This window comes from Bos indicus x Bos taurus, chromosome X (genome assembly GCF_003369695.1).
Source record: "Bos indicus x Bos taurus breed Angus x Brahman F1 hybrid chromosome X, Bos_hybrid_MaternalHap_v2.0, whole genome shotgun sequence".
Classification (NCBI taxonomy): domain Eukaryota; kingdom Metazoa; phylum Chordata; class Mammalia; order Artiodactyla; family Bovidae; genus Bos; species Bos indicus x Bos taurus.
The window spans coordinates 30,171,358-30,189,205 of NC_040105.1; the positions used below are offsets into that span (position 1 = coordinate 30,171,358).

At 42.3% G+C, this 17,848-nt stretch overlaps 1 pseudogene; it reads left to right on the forward strand.

The window, feature by feature from the left end:
• Positions 1-11,618: 11,618 nt before the first annotated feature.
• On the forward strand, positions 11,619-12,608 carry LOC113888003 (annotated as a pseudogene).
• The last annotated feature ends 5,240 nt before the right edge of the window (positions 12,609-17,848 follow it).

The following is a 17,848-nucleotide window of genomic DNA, read 5'->3' on the forward strand; positions in this document are numbered from 1 at the left end:
CCACTGCAAGGAGAAGTCCACACACCACAGCTAGAGAGTAGCCTCTGCTTGCTGAAACTTGAAAAAGCTCACACATAGCAACAAAGACCCAGCCTACTGATTCACTTTGCTGCACACCAGAATGCAACACAACATTGTAAAGCAACTATACTCCAATAAAAACTAATTTAAAAAAAGAATGTGATAGAATTTGTAATATATCCTCTTCAGTTGTTTCAGAGACGTGTACCATTTAAGATATTTTTGGCTTCATTTGTTGAATTAATAAACTATTGCCACGTAACCAAAGCACTCTAAAACATAATAGCCTAGAATAATAACCATTTTATTTGCTCATTATGCAATAGATTTGCAATTTGGGTTGGGCTCAGCTGGCAGCACTTCTTCTGGTCTCACCCAAGGTCACTTAGGGTGATAAGAATAGAGGCAATTCATGGTACCAACAAGGGCTCCCTCTCACCAAGTCACCCTAACTCTACAGAGTATGGTCTAAAAGCTAAAAAGTTAGTTGGGCCTTTAATGGGTCATTTCATTAGGCTGTCTGAGGTATGTGATGAGACCAGTGATTCTGATGGTCATGTGCAACTTCTTTGCAGTTAACATGGGTCCATTGCTTTTAAGCAATATGGTGTGGGAGACCACATCAATAGGTGACCGTTTTGTAAACTCTTGAATGGTGGTGCTGCTGGGGGAACTGTGAATAGGAAAGGCAAACTCATAATGAGAGTATGAATCAGTTCTGGAAAGAATGAATTTCTGCCCCACAGTCATACACACACACCCCATGTGGAAGGGATCCAAAGCAATCAATTTGCTCAAGTGGTTGGCTGGTCTCCTTGAGAAACGGTGCCATAATGTGGCTCAGTGTTGGTTTCTGCAGGTGGTGGGTTGGGCCAGCAATGGCTAATTGTGCCTGAGTGAGAGGGAACCCTTGTCGAACCTGAAGAGCCAGCCTGGATTCTGTTGACAGGATCACTGGCTCTGCGTCCTCTTAGAGCAAGCCTATGAGGAAACATTGGTGATAGGCGGCTGGGTGCCAGGAAATCTGGATTTGGGGTGCCAGCTGCTTAGATGCATTGTCTGGGACTCTGAGGCTGAAGAGATGTGACAGTCCTGTGAGAGAAGGAAGTCCCACGGGAAACTGAGCTCTGGTGCAACCCACCCCTCTGGGAGAAGGGCAGGTCTCTGGTTCCAGTTAGCTTTATGCCTGAAACCCAGCATGAATTTTTTTTAAATTTATTTTTAATTGAAGGATAATTACAATACTGTGTTGGTTTCTGCCATACACCAACATGGATCATATGTCCTCTCCTAGCATGAATTTTCAGAATCACTTTCAGACAAATTTGTATTAAGAGTACTGTATTTAAATAATGTTAATTTTCACTTCTGTGTAGGCCCTTGATTTACTTTTACCTTGTGATTTGGTGGTTCTCAATGAGAAAGGGATTCCTTATAATCTAAAATTTCCCCTATAATCTACTTTGCTTCCCACCTAAGCTTCACTTAGCACTTCCCTCGGTATTGGCCAGCATCCTAATAATGAGGGTGTCAGAACGCTTTCTGAGCCTGCCGAAAGAACTAAAGGTAGCCTATGCTTACTTTTCCTATCATAACCACAATGAAACAAAACTGAGCCTTTTTATAACAAGACACCTAAAGAGGGGAAAAATTATTAATGAAGTGCAAAAGACAAAGAATGAAGAGACACCAGTTGCCCATCACCCCCACCCTTTTACCCCTGATCCCAGGGCAGAATGTACTCATTGTTTCAAAATTCTCTAACTTGACAGTTGTGTATCTGGGGATGGGTGGTGGGTTAGTGCTCCTCCTGGAACATGACTCACCTACACTCACCAGGACTATTTTTGGAACAACCCAGAGGAATAGCGTTGGGTCTCAGGATGTGACCTGAGCTGGATGCAGCAATCTCGGCAACTTCAGCTGGTGACCAGGATCAATCCTTTCACATTCCTCCCTTTCTCTGCTAGCCCTCATTTCTAAATACTAATGCTCCTATCCAGCGGTCAGTTCCTCACTGGATCATCTCTACCAAGGCAGTCATCTCAGCAGTGATAACCTTTCTCTCAGAAGAAAGAGTCTCATTAAAATTGGCTCATCATCTTTTTCTTGTCTGGAGTCAAAAGTCAATTAATAATAGGAATAAAAACACTTAGGGAGTCAGTTCTCTAAACCAGTACAAAGTTATCTCTAATTTCGTTTCCCTAAAGTCCATTTCAAATAGAATATATGCTCTATATTTACTCCAAAATAAATGTATTGTGACTTTCCTTCATGCTAGATCAGCTCAATGATGCTGTAAGAGAATCCTCATACACAGGCTGGGAGAGCTCACTTTCCCAAACCATTAGGTTGAAAGAATCACAAATAGATTTAAGCCAGCAAGGTAGGTTTGCTACAGATTCAGTGGGTTGATAAATGATGTACAGCATCCTTCCTAGACAGGAGAGGAAAACACCATTTCTGACTAGGCAGGTAGAAGAGAATGAATGGATAGGTAAATTAGGAAGAATTTCATATGGAGTGACCTCACTAAGATTACAGCAATGGTACAGAACATATGTAGTGAATACTGTGGATGCCACCAAGATCCCATCTTCAGGGCAATGTATCTGTTCCTGAATTACTGGAGCTACCCATTTCCAACAGCTTACATCTATGTCCCTTGCTGGGAATTACCTGCCTCCTGAGAAATCTCCATGCAGGTCAAGAAGCAACAGTTAGAACTGGACATGGAACAAGAGATTGGTTCCAAATTGGGAAAGGAGTACATCAAAGCTGTATATTGTCACCCTGCTTATTTAACTTATATGCAGAGTACATCATGAGAAATGCTGGGCTGGATGAAGCACAAGCTGGCATCAAGATTGCTGGGAGAAATATCAGTAACCTCAGATATGCAGATGATACCACCCTTATGGCAGAAAGCAAAGAAGAACTAAAGAGCCTCTTGATGAAAGTGAAAGAGAAGAGTGAAAAAGTTGGCTTAAAACTCAACATTCAAAAAACTAAGATCATGGCATCCGGTCCCATCACTTCATGGCAAATAGATGGAGAAACAATGGTAACAGTGAGAGACTTTATTTTCTCGGGCTCCAAAATCACTGCAGATGGTGACTGCAGCCATGAAATTAAAAGACGCTTGCTCCTTGGAAGAAAAGCTATGACCAACGTAGACAGCATATTAAAAAGCAGAGACATTACTTTGCCAACAAAGGTCCGTCTAGTCAAAGCTATGGTTTTTCCAGTAGTCATGTATGGATGTGAGAGTTGACAGTAAAGAAAGCTGAGCACTGAAGAAGTGATTCTTTTGAACTGTGGTGTTGGAGAAGACTCTTGAGAGTCCCTTGGACTGCAAGGAGATCCAACTAGTCCATCGTAAAGGAAATCAGTCCTGAATATTCATTGGAAGGACTGATGCTGAAGCTGAAGCTCCAGTACTTTGGCCACTTGACATAAAGAACCGACTCACTGGAAAAGACCCTGATGCTGGGAAAGATTGAAGGCAGGAGAAGGGGATGACAGAGGATGAGATAGTTGGATGGCATCACCGATTCAATGGACATGAGTTTGAGCAAGCTCCAGGAATTGGTGATGGACAGGGAGGCCTGGCATGCTGCAGTCCATGGGTCGCAGAGTCAGACACGACTGGGGGACTGAACTTAACTGAAGACAAAGTTTCTGGCTTAGAGGTATTTTCCAGTCTTTTGGAGAAAAATGTCACATCAACAAGTAACTATAATGATAGTGAAAGTTGCTCAGTTGTCATGTCTGACTCTTTGTGATCCCATGGACTATATAGTCCATGGAATTCTCCAGGCCAGAATACTAAAGTGGATAGCCTTTCCCTTCTCCAGGGGATCTTCCCAACCCGGGAATTGAACCCAGGTCTCCCGTATTGCAGGCAGATTCTTTACCAGCTGAGCCACAAGGGAAGCCCAATAAACATAATGGAGTGTAGAAAATGAAGCCATAGTTCATGCCTTTGGTGTCCTAGAAACTATGGGTCTGGAGAAAGTGTTTGGGAGAGGGAAAATTGAGAAAAGTTACAGGAAGAAGACATTTGGGGAGATTGTCTTGAAAGAGGTCATGTGTAAACTCAAAATAAGTAAATATATGCTCAGTTCTTAGAAATGAAACAATAAATATTCAGTTATATTGTTATTTTAATTTTACCAAGGAGAAATTATATGGAGAATTTTTTAGAATTTGTCCTTTTCATACCTAGAAAGATCACTGATTGTCTCTCAAATCCTATGTTCCCAATCAGAGGGAACTCTTCCTTAACTTCTCACTGTAAAATCTTCTGACCTGTGGTCATTGGCATACCAAATTGGGAAGTGATATCTGGGAGATGATAAATCAGGGTATATGACAGTGAGTTCTTGTGATATTGTGATTCTTAAAAAGGGAACAACAAGCCTAAAATGGAGTCACTTGTGCTAAGCTCACAACACCAAACCGAGACTTAATATCTAAATTGCAGTTTCAATCTCTTTCAGAAATGGAACCTTAAACCAGTCAATCTAGAACTACCTGGTCAGTAGTAGTGAGGTAATCTGATAGATCCCCTTCTGTCCCCCAAAGAAAGGTGACCTGGCTTGAAATAATCAGCTCTTTGCTAGAATAACTTCCTAGTCCTGCCTCCTTCTGCCTGTAAGTCTTCCACTTTTTATAGCATTCTGGAGCTCCTTTCTATCTTCTAGATGGGATGCTGCCCAAGGCATGCCTTGTTTTCATTTTCCTTTCGGCCATGCCACAGCATACTGGATCTTAGTTCCCCAATCAGGGATTGAATCCGTGCCCCCTGCTTTGGAAGTGTGGAGTAACCACTGGACCGCCAGGGAAATCCCCCATAAATTGTTGAATAAAGACAATTTTACTCAGTTGAATTTTGTTTGTTAATTTACACCTACATATTTTATTCTTCTTTGGAGGTAATGATGCTAAAGCTGAAACTCCAGTACTTTGGCCACCTCATGCGAAGAGTTGACTCATTGGAAAAGACTCTGATGCTGGGATGGATTGGGGGCAGGAGGAGAAGGGGACGACAGAGGATGACATGGCTGGATGGCATCACCAACTCGATGGACATGAGTTTGGGTGAACTCCAGGAGTTGGTGATGGACAGGGAGGCCTGGCGTGCTGCGATTCATGGGGTCACAAAGAGTCAGACATGACTGAGCGACTGAACTGAACTGAACTGATTTTATTCTTTCTGATGCTTCTGGTGTTTTTTTTTTTTTTGGCTCCACTGCATGGCATTCAGAATTTCCCAGGCCAGGGATCAAACGCAGGCTCCCTATAGTGGAAGCTCATAGTCTAAACCACTGAACCACCAGGGACATCCTAAATTTTATTTTTTAAATTTGTTAGTTAATGTCTGTTCATTTTTTAAAAAAATTATTTATTTATTTGGCTGTATTGAGTCTTACTCATGGCTGCATGTGAAATCTTCCCAGACCAGGGACTGAACCCATGTTCCCTGCACTACAAGGCAGATTCTTTACCACTGAGCCACCAGTGTGTGTGTCAGTTTCTTAGTTGTGTCCAACTCTTTTGTGACTCCATGAACTGTAGCCCACCAGGCTCCTCTGTCCATGGTATTCTCCAGGCAAGAGTACTAGAGTGAGTGGTCATTCCCTTCTCCAGGGGATCTTTTGGACCCAGGGATCAAACTCTGGTCTCCTGCCTTGCAGGTAGAGTCTTTACTGTCAGAGTCACCAGGGAAGCCCCGGGAAGTCCTCAAATTTTATTTTTTAATGCAATTTATAATAAGGAATATATGTGGTCTTTGTCCCCATTCTTGGCACAGAACTCTAAAACCCTTGGAATTTCTTAAGTGAAGCTCCTAGTCACCAGGGCTGGTTCCCAAGGAAACCAACAACAGTGATGAGAGAGTTGGATGCTTTGGTCCCATCCCCCAACCTGTGTTGTTTTTCAGTCACTCAGTCTTGTCTGACTCTTTGTGACCCCATGGACTGCAGCACACCAGGATTCCCTGTCCTTCACTATCTCCTGGAGTTTTCTCAAACTCATGTCCATTGAGTTGATGATACTATCCAACTGTCTCATCTTCTGTCACCCCCTTTTCCTCATGCCCTCAATCTTTCCCAGCAGCAGGGTCTTTTCCAGAGTCAGCTCTTCACATCAGGCGCCCAAAGTACTGGAACTTAGCTTCAGCATCTGTCCTTCCAATAAATGTTCAGGTTGATTTCCCTCAGGATTGACTGGTTTGATCTCCTTGCTGTCCAAGGGGCTCCAAGCATTTTCTCCAGGATCACAATTTAAAAGCATCAGTTCTTTGGTGCTAAGCCTTCTTTATGGTCCAACTCTTACATCCATACATGACTACTGGAAAAACCATAGCTTTGACTAGATGGACCTTTGTTGGCAAAGGGACGTCTCTGCTTTTTAGTACATTGTCTAGGTTTGTCATAGCTTTTCTTCCAAGGGGCAAATGTCTTTTAATTTCATGGCTGCAGACACCATCCACAGTGATTTTGGAGCTGAGGGGAGAAGGACTGGAAGTTGAATTAATCACTAACATCCAATGATTTCATCAACCATGCCAACTTAATTCAGTCTCCATAAAACACCGAAAGGACAGGGTTGGCAGAGCTTCCAGGTTGGTAAACACATGGAGGTTCTGGAAGGATGGTGTGCCCTGAAAGGGTAGAGAAGCCCCGTGCCCTTTCCTGATACCTTGCCCTAGGCATCTTTACCATCTGGCTGTTTCTGAGTTATATCCATTTATAGTACACAGTTAGTCTAGTAAATAAATTGTCTCCCTAAATTCTGTTATCTATTCTAGCAAAATTAATCAAACCCAAAGAGGGGATTATGAGAACTTCCAATTCATAGTCAGTCATTCAGAAGCATAGGTGATAACCTGGACTTTGAATTGGTATCTGAAGTGGAAAGGGATGGGGCAGTTCGGTGGGATCTAACACTATCTCCAGGTAGATGGTGTCATTGACCAGAACTTAGTCATATGACGTCTAACTTCATATGCCCATGAAGCAGGTTAGAATGGATTTTAGTATATGTATTTTTGTAGATTCTTACTTTACCTATCATTATATCAAACATTTTCTGTGTTATTTTCAGTCTTCATTATCATGGAAGATGTTACTATTTCTGAAAATATTTGTTATCCTTTTCCTCTGGGTCCATCCCTAACAGAACCAGTTCCTGGTGGGCTTCCCTGCGGTAGTGACATGGAGTCTGCCCCACTGATATCAGGCTTGGTCATGTGACTTGCTTTGGTCAGTGGCATCTGACATATCCCACATATGAGCATACGCTTTAGCTCTTAAATTATTAAATTATTGTACTAATCTATCCTCGCTCTTTCTTCACTGCCTTGAGACCAATATGGAGCTAGTCCTTCCAACTGGGTCCTGGGATGAAGCAGAGTTGCAACTGAATTGCAAAGGATAGGTAACTGAGTGAGAAATAACTGTGATAAATCACTGAGATTTGGGGATTATCTGCTACTGCAGCAAAATCTACCAAAGCTGACTGGTACAATAACAACTGCATATTATTCCATTGTGTTATGTACCCTGATTTTTTTAGTCCATTCTTCCAATATTGGACATTTTGGTGGTTTCCAATGTTCTGATACTGTATTATTAATATAAATAATGCTGAAATGGACACCTATGTACCATTTTTGTTGTTGTTTCTCTTCAGTTATTTCCTTAGGAAACATTTTTCAGCACAGAAAACTGGATCAGCATGTATGAACATCATTATGGCTCTTATTCCCCAAAGGGGTATATTGTCTGTATATGAGTCACATTTCAGCAAAAGTCATGAAAACCACTCTAATACTTTTAACAGAGGGAAAATAAAGCAGAAAATTGGCTTTATAAGTAATAGAGAAGCTAAGAAGTCAAAAGTGAAATAACCCAGAGATTGGCAATAGCAGAAAGATTCTGCCAAACTTAAGCATGGAGGGAACACTTGGATGAGCTGGTATTACCAGAGGCAGAAACCAGGACCATCTAAACAGAAATAGAACTATGATGGAGTCTGTCTGGTCAGACTCTCCATTAGTAGCTGGGATCATCAAGGAAGGTATGGTTTGGGAAAAGGTGGACTCATGGAAGATATGCTGTAGAAAACAGAAAAAGTGACAGAGATAAATACTTTGGACTCTTCCATCTTCTTGCTCTCCAATCTTCTGCAAGTATTGTCCATTGAGCAAACCTACCCTGAAGCCAGAGAACAAAGGAACTTGGAAAATATAGTTTTCTATGACACAGAGGGCAAGAGAAGGGCAGTGAGGTGTCTGAAAGCAAGCTGGACAGTAATGGATGAGTAAACCACTTAACCAGTCTTTCCAGCATTGTGCATTATCATTGTTATAAATGTTGCTATCGTGGCATGAGATGCAATGTAATTTACTGACACTGAAGTCACTCTTGGATTTGAAACCTGCTCAAAGCTTTTCCCGGAGAAAGCAATGGCACCCCACTCCAGTACTCTTGCCTGGCAAATCCCATGGACGGAGGAGCCTGGTAGGCTGCAGTCCATGGGGTTGTGAAGAGTCAGACATGACTGAGCGACTTCCCTTTCACTTTTCACTTTCCTGCATTGGAGAAGGAAATGGCAACCCACTCCAGTGTTCTTGCCTGGAGAATCCCAGGGACGGTGGAGCCTGGTGGGCTGCCGTCTATGGGGTCACACAGAGTCGGACACAACTCGAAGTGACTTAGCAGCAGCAGCAGCAAAGCTTTTCCTAGTTACATGACCTTGGGTAATTTGCTAAACCTCAGATTCTCTTATACAAAATTGTTGTGAAGGAACTTCCCTGGCAGTTCCGTGGTTAAGACTCCATGCTTCCACTGCAAGCAGCATGGGTTCAATCCCTGGATGGGGATCTAAGATCCTGCATGCCATGTGGCATGGCCAAAAAAAAAAGAAAAGAAAATATTGTGAAGATGGGAACTTCCTGGTGTCCAGTAATTAGGACTATATGCTTGCACTGCAGGATTCAATTGCTCGTTAGGGAACTAAGATCCTGCAAGCCATGTGGCCCGGCCAGAAAACAAGATGTGAAGACTAAATACATGAATATAAATACAAAACACTTAGCGTAATGTGCAGCATGAAATAGCTTGTTTGGTCAGGCCACACAAGATTGCTGTTCTCTTGCTCTCTGTACATCCCCTGGCTGACCACTGTGCCTGCTTCACCTCTACCCTACACGCACGACTGACCTTCTTCTGTATTGATACTTGCCCCAGGCCCCAGCTAATGATTGTTCTTACCCTATCTTATCATCTTTGGTGTGCCCCTCTATTTGTTTCCCTGGTAACTAATAATGAACCCACCTGATGTCAATTCCCCTATAACTGGTATTCCCCCTCCCTCTCACAAACCATTGGCCAGAACTTAGTTCCATGACCACATCTAAGTACAATGGAGACTAGGAAATGAAGTTTTTATTTTAGGTGGCCATCTACTCAGCTCAAACTTCTGTTATGATAATAGAAATGGCAAACAGGTATGGGGTGGGGGGAACTACTGGCCTCTCCCATTCTGCTATTCTGGCCATGCGAACATTTATGAGTGCTCTTCTTCCTATATGTATTAATGGAACATACACATTGCCAAGGGAAACTCTCAAGTACAATCCCATTTTACTGAAGGGGAGCAACATTTGCTACCCCCAAAATATGATTATCTTGAGCTAGTTAAGTTCAAGTAGGAAAAGATAGGCGACGCTCTGAAAACAGAGAAGTTACTCTTTTGTAAGAGATATTTACATTTATAAGGGAAATCTTCATTTGTAAGGGTTTTTCCCTCTCTGTACTAGGAAAAGGAAGGTGACTAAAACTTTAGTCTTCTAGTGGAGAAGGCAAAAACTTAGATCTGCCTCACAACCTTACCCATGATTACTGTGCTTTTCCTGGTCATCTCCCGTAACTGGCCTCCCTCTTCCCCCAACATCCTTCTTTTGTCTTTAACTGAAAATGCTGGTGGCATGGACCATTTCAGGGAATTACTCAGTTTTCCTGTGTCTCATCCATATCTACAGGAGGTATCCATATTATTAAACTTCTATTTTTCTCCTGCTAATCTGTCTTTTATTCAGGGAGGTGGATGTTCAGCCAAGCACCTAGAATGAGAGAGGGAAAGTGATTTTTCCTCCCCTAAACTACATACAGCTCAAAATCCAGGACCTCTGAGTGATATGTGACCCCCAATGTCAGGATCGGATGTGTTTCCTTGTGATCCTGAAATCTCTAAAAACTCTATAAAAAATAAGATAGTGATGTGCCCCATCCACACCATCATGGTGGATGGAGTAGGAGCAAGGTGACAAACACAGAAACACCAATGGAAAGGGAGAAGTGGAACCACTCAGCAGTCATCTGTTCATGGCAATTACTGAGTCCTGGTTTGGAAATGCAAAAGCTGCTTGTCCTGGCATTGGATTAAATCACTTAATTAGCTCATCTGATAATCTTTAGCTTTCCTCTCTTAAAGGAACGCCATGTCTGTTTTACTCTATGGCCCTTGTCTTTGTCCTCTGGAAGTTTCATTTCTATTGGTTATTATGGCCACATCTGAAGTGGGTCTTTCTTGGGGATTGTTCAATTTTCACAGCCTGTTTCCTGCTGAGCAGTTTGGGGGTCTTAACACTGCTTGGAGGTAAAGCATGCGTGCTCAGTCATGTCCAACTCTTTGCGACTCCCTGGACCATAGCCTGCCAGGCTCCTCTGTGCACGGGATTTTCCAGGCAAGAATACTGGAGTGGGTTGCCATTTCCTACTCCAGGGGATCTTCCTGATCCAGGGATTGAACCCACATCTCTTGTGTCTCCTGCATTGGCAGGTGGATTCTTTACCACTAGCATCACCTGGGAAGCTTGGAGGTAAAGGGGAGGAGAATTTACCATCCCAAAATATGTCTCTTTGGCATAAGGATTATTTTGAGCTGATTGTTTTCAAGAAACAGCAGATACAGAAACAATTCTGAAAACCAAGTAGAAGTTATTTACCCTTTTTGAAGAGATATTTACATTTATAAGGGAAAGCTCCATTTGTAGGGGTGTCTCCCGTTCCATGGGCTTCCCAGGTGGCAGAGGGGTAAAGAATCTGCCTGCCATGCAGAAGAGGAAAGAGTTGTGGATTCAGTCTCTGGGTCAGGATTATCCCCTGGAGGAAGACATGGCAACCCACTCCAATATTCTTGCATGGAAAATTCCATAGACAGAGAATGCTGGTGGGCTACTGCTTATGGGGTTGCAAAGAGTCAGACACGATGAAGCACGCACACACATACACATACACACACTCCCTCTCTGTACCAGGACAAGGAGAATGATTCTAAATATCTGGAAACTGTAATCAAGGGAGAAGGCAATGACCTACATCTATATGCCCACCATACCTTTATTCACTCTGCTTTGCCTGGTAAGCTCCCCAATCTGACTGCCCCTGCTCTGTCCCCCGTGCACCTGCCCCAGCCCCATCTTCTTTTGTCTTTAGCTTAAGATGGTATTTAAGTGATGGTTCAGGTCATTTGGGGGGAGTTACTGAGTTTTCCTGGGTATCTCAAATGTATACAGGGAAGTACACATGTTGCTAAACTTCCGGTTTTCTCCCATTAACCTGTCTTTTACTACAGGAGGGTCTCAGCCAAGAACCAGAAGGTTAGAGGGAAAATGACTTTTCCTCCCCTACAGTGACTCTTAATAATAAGCATGGTCATTTGCCAGGTTTCTAGTTTCTTTGGCTTTCAAATTCCTGTAACACCTAATAGGCTTCTGTTCTATTTGCTGCTTGTAAATTACACACAGAAGTAAGGAGCTGCTAGACAGCAGAAGTCTGTCTTGACCATGAACTTCTCTGGATGAAGGAGGCAGAAGGAAGTAACAGCCCAGGGATAAATGGGCTCGCAGTCCCCAGGAACTAGACCACGAGGTGCAAGTGCCCAAGGCCCGGTCCTATGACCTGTCATGGCCCTCTGGAGCTGCGCTTCCAATGGATCCAAAGCCATCCTGCCCCGGGCACCCTCCTACAGCTGTCCCAGTTCTGCAGCTTCTCAGCTGAAGATGTGTAGCAATGGGTGGACACCAAAGGGAAATAGTGGTCCCCCCTGCAGCTGGGGGACCCCAGCACTGGCTCTCATCTGGGCCAATCTGGGTCTGGATCTGTTGATACCCTTGGTAACCCCACAGGCTGCACTCTGGATGCTCACTTATAGCACACTGTGGCAGTACTGGCCATCCATCCTGCTCAAAGGCCCGTCCTGCTGGGGAAGATGCATTCACCTCAAATGCATCCACCTCACCTCAGTGCTCCCTGGGGATCATGGTGTCGTCAGTGGCATGCAGCCAAACTGCGAAGTGGCCGTGTTCATTAATGGGCCCTTGGCCCTGGCAGATGAAATACCCTTCTTCCTCTCCGTCAGTGTGGTGATCCTGATTCTAGGGAATGCTAATGCCTTCCTGTTTCCCAAGTATTTCCAGAAGGTGCTGCAGCTATGCCTTATGTCAAAGCCTCTCTCCTTGACTGGTAATGAGTAGACAGTGTCAGAGTGGTCCCAAGCACAGCTCCAGAGGGTAAAGTTTGATCCAACAATAATATATTCACTTTTTTTTAAATGTAAAAAGATAATCAAAACAGAAAAGTTAAAGAAGAAGTAACCACAGCCCAAGATCTCTTCTAGGTAAATTCTCTTAACCATTCCACTCTTCTCTGTGCTGACTCATCTTCCTCTCCTTCAACTTGATGGTTGCTTTCTTAAGCTCTTCTTAATAGGTTTGGGTGGAAAATTGATATCCTTAATACAGTTGTCCCTCAGTACCTTAGGGAGATTGGTTCCAGGATCCCCATGATATGCAAATCTATGGATGTTTACATCCCTTATATAAAATGGCATAGTATTTGCATGTAACCCTTCTTGTCTGGAGAATCCCAGGGACGGGGGAGCCTGGTGGGCTGCCGTCTATGGGGCTGCACAGAGTAGGACATGACTGAAGTGACTTAGCAGAAGCAGCATACACATTCTCTCATATGCTTTAAATCATCTCTAGATTACTTATGATATCTAATATAATGCTAATGCTATGGAAAATAGTTACAAATACAATGTAAAATGCTACATAAATATTTGCCAGTGTCATAAATTCAAATTTTGCTTTTTGAGACTTTCTGGAATTTTTTTTTCCTTGAAAATTTTCTATCCTAGATTGTTTGAATCCATGGATACAGATCCTGCAGATACAGAGAGTTGAGGTATGGTCTTTACCTCTGCTCTGGCTCTCATTTACTGGTTGAGAGGGAAGGTCCTTGGGGAGCCACAGTATTATCTCTGGCCAAGTCTTCCTCTTCAGCAGCCCCTTTAAACAGCTTCACTGTGGAGTTGCAGAAAGCAGTTGACTTTTTCAATTGTGTGGGGCTCTGAAATCACAGGTCACATGCAAAGAATGACTCCTGACCAAGCTAGGTTTTCTTCCATTTTGGGTTGTTGTCTGGCTAGCTCTGACTGGGGTCCATCCCTCTATAGGATGTTGCTAAAAGTAGGAAGAAGCCACAGGCTACTCAGCTTGTAAATCTTTCTTATTTACCCCAATGCTATTGCTTCTGATGCCTGTGAGCTGCTTTCCAAGATCTTGCCAACCTTGGTAAATGCTGTGCCCAGCTAAGATTCTATTTCCTTAAAAGAAAGAGCAAATACATGCCAGGGGAGGACTAGCACTTTCTGCCACAAATACCTATTGATTCAGACAGGTTCTTAATTCCACCCCATAAAGTGAGTCAGCAACTTGCAGAAGGCACAGGGGCCAGCCAAATAGAAAACTGGCAACCATAGATTGCCATATCATATAGTAGCAAAGGATTCACTTTCAAAAAGGAAATAGCTCCTCCCACAAAAAAAATTGCAGCTAAACTTTTGCTAGTTTTGGTATGATTGGTATAAATGCTCAAATTGTGTCTCATAACTAGCAATGAAACTGACTTTCTGGGCTCTGTCAAAAACTTGACTTTGAAAGTTGAGTAAAACAGCAACACAGTGACTTCAGTAACTGTAAACACGAGAAAAACATGCACCGTTATAAGTTTTTAATATGCTTGCCAGACTGCTGATGTTACTTCCCAAAATCGTCTCATTCTCTTTCAGATATATTTAATGTGAATTTGGAGCTTGGAACATATTCCAAGTACCTGATAATGTTTCCTCCTTTCTTATAAAATAAACCTTTAAGAAGGATGAAAAATTAATGATTGTCACAAAGAGATTTTTCTTTTTCTTCTCAGCACATTCATTTTTATAATATGTTATTTTGTTGTTCGTTTTGTATGCTAAACGTTTTGTATGCTAAACGTTTTGTATGCTAAATCCCAGATTCCTTTATCTCTTCTAGTACTAAAGATAGCTTCATCAATTTGCACTGTCTAAATACAAATTAAATACCAATTTTATTTGAGAATGGAGACAATGACCATTCTAAAAGGAAGTTCTGGAACAAAGTCAACAGATTTTAAGAAATTTGTATTATTATAGTTATTTATACTGGTATGACATATAAGGGTCTACTTGGTCTATTTTGTTCACTGCTCTATACCTGGTACCTATAACGTTATTTGGTGGACACTGAATAAATTTTTATTTGGTTAATGAATTAATGTATTTTCCTTTTAATAATCCTAAAATATACTAGAATATATTTAACCAAAGTAGTTGCAAGAGAGTTGGATCTTTTCTAGTCTAACGAGGAGAAGGCATGGCGGGATTTTTTAATTCAGACTATTAAAATTCATGAAAGCAGTCACACTGGGTAAAAAGACTTAACCTCACTTTAATGTCTCTGAATATTCAACCAAGAGAGAGGACTAAGGATACAAACTGTGGAAACACAATTATGTGATACAGCGTCTCAGTTCTGTATCTCTGGTGGGAGATAATGGCTGAGAAGACACCAGCCCAAATGACTGGCAACATTAATATGACAATTAACATTTGCATGCTCTTCATATAGTCTCCTGGTCTCACAACAAATTAGAGAAGTGCTTTCTATTACTATTCTATCCGTATTTACACATGTGGAAAATGAGCTTCACACAGGAGAATAACTTGCCTGAAGTCCCATAATGGCTCATGATTGGTAGAGCCAAGATCCAAAGGTCTTTAACAACCAAGTGCATGTTTGATAAAATTCATGCTTTTGCTCCACTGGCATGCAGCTACTCTGTGGTTCTCTCTTTGCCCCTCACCCACTTCTGCAGCATACCTCCCTTTCTTCTTATTAAGAATATTGTATTAATGTTGTAATGTCATTATATGCTCTAAGTTAATAAAGGGCTGCTTTCCTCTTAGTGTCCAAAATGATACATATTTTGGAGTATTTGCCGAGTCTTCAAGAAGGAAATAATGATGGGAGCCAAAGTCCCAGAATTCCCCACAAGCAATCTGCCATGATACACATTTCTGGGAAAGCTGTTTAGTAGGAACACTGTATTACAGACTGAAGGTTTGTCTCCCTCTTTACTGCTGGTACTATTTTTCTCCCTGAAATTTACTTTAACATTAATATAATTGAGCTTCCCTGGTAGCTCAGCGGTAAAGAACCTGCCTGACAATGCAGGAGATGTGAGTTCTATCCCTGAGTCAGGAAGATCCCCTGGAGAAGGAAATGACAACTCACTCCAGTATTTCTGCATGGGAAATCCTGTGAACAGAGGAACCTGGTGGGCTACAGTCCATGAGGAAGCAAAAGAATCAGTATGACTTAGCAACTAAACAACAATTAATATAACCACTGTAGCTTTATTTTGATAAGTATTATTTTGATATGGTATATATTTCTCTATTCTTTGCTTACATTTTTAACTTATTTGCATCTTTAAATCCAGTCAGTCCTAAAGGAAATCAACCCTGAATATTCTTTTGAAGGACTGATGCTGAAGCTGAAGCTCCAATACTTTGGCTATCAGATGTGAAGAGCTGACTCATTAGAAAACACCCTGATCCTGGGAAAGATGGAGGGCAGGAGAAGGGACGACAGAGGATGAGATGGCTGGATGGCATCATCAACTCGATGGACATGAGTTTGAGCAACCTCGAGGAGTTTGTGACGGACAGGGAAGCCTGCTGTGCTGCAGTCCATGGGGTCGCAGAGTCAGACATGACTGAGTGACTGAACAGCAACAAAAATAATCTTTAAATCCAAACTGGGGTTTTGAAGGCCACATATTTTGATCCTGCTTTTGCATCCAATCTGATGATCTCAAAAGTTGTTAGAAGTTCTACACATGCTTATTTTCTATTTCAAGCATTTAAAAATTCTTTACTGTGTTTGTGTGCCTAAGTATATATTTTATAAAGGGACACACACAGACACACACATATATATTAAGAGTGTGATCAAAAATCTTTTTAGTAATAGGGTAAACAATCAAAAATTTATGGAGGGACTTCCCTGGTGGTCTAGAGGTTAAGAATCTACCTGCCAATGTAGGGAACATGGATTTCATCCCTGGTCCGGGAAGATCCCACATGCCATGGAGGAACTAAGCCCGCACACTACAATTACTGAGCTACCCTCTAGAGCCCGTGAGAAGCCGCCGCAATGAGAAGCCTGAGCACCATAATGAAGAGTAGCCCCTGCTGGCCACAACTAGAGAAAGCCTGTGCACTACAACAAAGACCCAGTGCAACCAAAAATAAATTTTAAAAATTAAATGTTAAAAAAAAATAATTCATGGAAGCCATGGCTTTAAAGGCAATGTGAACAAGTGACCCATTTCGAGTGCACAGAAACAGAACTGGAGGGTGAGGCAGGGTCTACACAGCATATAGCTGTAATTGAATGGCACTCTTTGGATCAAGCCTGTGAATGATGCTCCCCAGAATTGTGCTAAGCTATGGATCCGTTTACCTTCCCTGGTGGCTCAGAGGTTAAAGCGTCTGCCTGCAATGCAGGTGACCTGGGTTCGATTCTTGTGTTGGGAAGATCCCCTGGAGAAGGAAATAGCAACCCACTCCAGTTTTCTTGCCTGGAGAATCCCATGGACGGAGGAGCCTGGTGGGCTACAGTCCACGGGGTCGCAAAGAGTCGGACACGACTAAGCGACTTCACTCACTCACTTTATGGATCCATTTGGAGGGAAGAATTAGAGTCACACATGAAAAACGCTGTGAGGGATCTGTTTCAAAGTGGACACAGGCGAAGCAACCTGTCCCAATTCACATCATTGTGCATATAGAGGAAGAAAACTAATTTTCCCTCTAGTCTTCCAGGTTCTTGTCTGAGAATCCCCCTGTAAATAAAAGAGTAACAGGAGAAAAACAAACATAAATTTAGTAACATATTTTCCTCCTGTATACATGGGAGAGACCTAGGAAAAGTGAGTAACTCCCTGAAATGGCTTAAGCCACCACCTTAAATACCATATCCAAGTCAAGAGAAAGGAAGATGTTGGGGGGACGGGAGGGCAGCCAGTTATGAGAGGCTATCTAGAATCAAGGGTAAGGAATCAAGGATAAGGTTGTTCTGCAGATTTAAGCCCCTGCCTTCTCCATTGATGACAGGTTCTAGAGACTTCAAAGTCATTTTCCTCTTTCTGAAGCAAAGAAAAAGGAGCCCTGACAAATGGAGATTTCCTTTATACATGTAAATGTTTCTTACAAAAGTACATCTTCTTTGTTTTCAGAGATTCTCTTGTCTGAAGTCTCAAAAATAATCAGCTCAACAATTTGCAGACCCCTTCACTAAGGATGCAGATTGCATTCAGCTCAGCTCTGTAAATGGTGTGAATATTTTTAAGGGCTCCCAGGTTAGTCCTATTCTGCAGCTTCAGGT